Below are 3,542 nucleotides of genomic sequence, written 5' to 3' on the forward strand. Positions count from 1 at the left end.
ACTCTGATCTGTCATTTCTGCCTTTTAATTTGTTAAATTACCTTTTTACTTTTAAATTATCTTAAAAGAAATAATGATTTCATGATTATTTTGAACAATAAATAGCATAAAAAATGGTGCCAACATGAATTATTTCCATTTTTCCCTTAATGTCATCTTAATTTAAGTATGAGAAACTATCATCAAAAGAAAATGTATTCATTTTTGGCTCATGTTGACAGGAGTTTTTGAACTTTGAACAAAATTAGAGCTTTTGCCCAGAAGGTTCCTGTCTGTGTGTTCATGCCAAAGAGGTGACACAGAGGACCAGAAGATGCAGCCCAGAATATACGTAGTAGTGAATTAAACCCAATCATTAGTTGCTTGGGGCATCAGTTGCAGTAGCACCGCCTCCGGTCTCCAAGGTACCTGAACACTCACCAACTGGAGCAGTTTGGACTTGAAATGATGCCTTATGATCTCTGCCGAATGCTAATATTCAGTTTTTACTTCTGTCCAGGTCCATCCTATACATATCCTGTGTTTCCAGAGCAAACTATTCCTGAGGCTTCAGAGGCAAAGCAGACAACTTATGTTTACACAACGCAAACATGTCGCTCAAAACTCAGTATGAGCAGTCAGTGCTTGGATGATGACTAAATAAGAACATTCAGTGTCTAACCTAAGCAAGAACACACCAGTGCATGTTTCCAGTTCAGTCATTCCAGTCCATTCCTTCCAGTTCGGTCATTAAAAAGCACGGGAGACTCTCCATCTGTCCTGAAGGAGATCTGACTTCACATTTACCGTAGGTCTAGTATGAACTGGATCAGACAGGATCCTGGAAAAGGACTGGAGTGGATCGGTGAAGGATTCACTGATACCAGCAGGAATGACTATGCTGGCAGTGTGAAAGGATGTATAGAAATCAGTAAAGACAACATCAACAGTATCTGAGACTGTTCAGTCTAAATCTGGAGGCCTCTGCTGTGTATTACTGTGCCAAACACACTGGTTGAAGAGAGCAGAGAGGCTTTTCTGAAATTCCACAGGATATTTGTCCATTTAGACCAAAAGGTGGCAGCAGAACACACAGAGTCAGATGTCTCAGTGTGACAGTTGATGTGGTTTTTCATTTCTTGTTTTTGAGTCAAGATCATCACTTGAACAATCCATCCCAGCACAGGAATATTAGCAGCAGTAATACAATCATGCTAAAAAAAAAAGGCAATCTATCTTCACATTTATTATCAAGCATAAAAAAAAGTCAGATTAGATTCTGGTATAAGTCTTGTTCAACCTTAATTAAAATAATTTCAATGCAGAAAATTGAGTACTGTTAATCTGGCTTGAAAGAATAGTTGTTCAGAAATTATTAGTTATCATTAAGAAGTTATTATTTCAACACGTTCAACTGTAAAAATCAGTTCAAAACAGGGAAAAAATATATTTATTTTAAAGAGAAACTCAAAAAGTAACAATCAATTGATGCTGTGCAAATGAAAGTGAGGAGGAGTCGATGCAAAACTCAGATGTGTTCCACGTCTACTTATGTGAGAGCAGAGAGGAGGACAGAGAAGAGGGGACACACAGTTGAACATGATGGACTGTAGGACAGGACTGCTGCTTCTAACTATCTGCTGGGCAGGTGAAGATCTTCACTCATCCTGATTGTTGACAGACTTTTATATTTGTCATCATCTGATTAACTTGATGTTTCATCTTCTAAACAGGTGTTGATGCTCAGACTCTGACCCAGTCTGAACCAGTGGTTAAAAGACCTGGAGAATCTCACACACTGACCTGTTCAGCCTCTGGATTCACATTCAGTGACTATGGGATGCACTGGGTCAGACAGGCTCCTGGAAAAGGACTGGAGTGGATCAGTCTTATTTACATTGATGGCAGCACATACTACTCTGAGTCAGTCAAAGGCCGGTTTATCATCTCCAGAGACAACAACAGAGCACAGCTGAATCTGCAGATGAACAGCCTGAAGACTGAAGATTCTGCTGTTTATTATTGTGCTCGAAGGTCACAGTGACTGAAGTCAGTTCAGCAGCTGTACAAAAACACACACTTCTCATATTTACTGCTGTGAAGAGCTGAAGTGAACGCTGTCTTTATTTTAATCATGCATGCCTTTTAAATGTTATTTAAATTCTTTTATTTTACAACTGCTTTTAACCAAAATTAATGTAAAGTGCCGACATGACTAATTGTAAATTTACTTTAAAGTCATTTCATTTAATTAACATAAACTATCATCAACTGAACATGTATTAATTCTCATTGATCCACCATCACTCTCTCCAACTGTTTTTACCTGCAATGCTCCAATATTTTTCACAAACAATTAACCTCAGGTAATCTATCTTCTCTACCCAAAGGATTTAAAAATGGACTGTGGTGACTCCAGTACTTTTTCCATTGTCCTGGATTCACTGATGCAGTTCAGCAGATTTCAGAACAGCCTTTTGGATTTTTTTCTTCCTTCTCACTTGTTACTTTAGGGGTCCCTCAGGTGTCTGTCCTAGGATGTCTCATTCTGGTCTGTGATAAAATATCCTGTTTTACTGTAAAAAGACAAAAACAATTGACAGTCAAACAAAATCAGTGACATCAGATGTTCAATTAATTAGATTGAATATGAAACATTTATTCAGAGGTGAATTGATTGAAGGTATTATAAATAATTAATTTCTGTTTTCATTGTTAAGGAGATTTTTTCTTATTAACAAATCTAAATTTATTTATATTAAAATGAAACATGATGTAATCACTGACACACCGGTATCAAAACATTTTTTCTATCTATTTAGTTCATTACTCTTAATCTCAGTGATTCATATTCAAATCGCAAGTAATTATTTACGATAAGAATGAAAGATTTAACTATATTTTTCTACTTGGTGTGAAATGAAACAACATAACATTGTTGTTTCTACACTGAGCTGATTTCTGTTTGGTGTTTTGTGGTCAGAACAGTTGGTGCTTCTTTCATATCCCATCAGAGTTCTTCTCTATGCAAAGGGAACTTCCTGTCCATCTGCTATAAAGACTTGACATCCTGCTGTCAGCTGCAGCAGAAGAAGAGAAGCTCCCATCAGATCAGCTTCAATACCAACCATGTTCTCTGTAGCTCTGCTGCTGCTGTTGGCAGCTGGATCCTGTGAGTCTGACTGAGGCAGAGACACTGACAGTGTGATCACCCTGACTGTTCCCTCTACGTCCACTGATTCAATCTTCCGCTCTTCATCCACAGGTGTGAAGTGTGAACAGTTGACACAGCCAGCCTCTGTGACTGTGCAGCCAGGTCAGCGTCTGACCATCACCTGTCAGGTCTCTTATTCTCTCAGCAGCTATGGTACAAACTGGATCAGACAGCCTGCAGGGAAAGGACTGGAGTGGATTGGTGCGCATTGTGCTGGATGCACCCCAAGCTACAAAGCTTCCCTGAAGAACAAGAACAAGTTCAGCATCATTTAGACTCTTCCAGCAACACAGTGACTCTAAATGGAGTGAATGTGCAGCCTGAAGACACTGCTGTTTATTACTGTGCC

At 38.8% G+C, this 3,542-nt stretch overlaps 1 pseudogene; it reads left to right on the forward strand.

Moving 5' to 3' along the window:
• The first annotated feature begins 3,108 nt into the window (after nt 1-3,108).
• Nucleotides 3,109-3,542, forward strand: LOC130514590 (Ig heavy chain V region MC101-like; annotated as a pseudogene).

This window comes from Takifugu flavidus, chromosome 18 (assembly GCF_003711565.1).
Source record: "Takifugu flavidus isolate HTHZ2018 chromosome 18, ASM371156v2, whole genome shotgun sequence".
Lineage (NCBI taxonomy): Eukaryota > Metazoa > Chordata > Actinopteri > Tetraodontiformes > Tetraodontidae > Takifugu > Takifugu flavidus.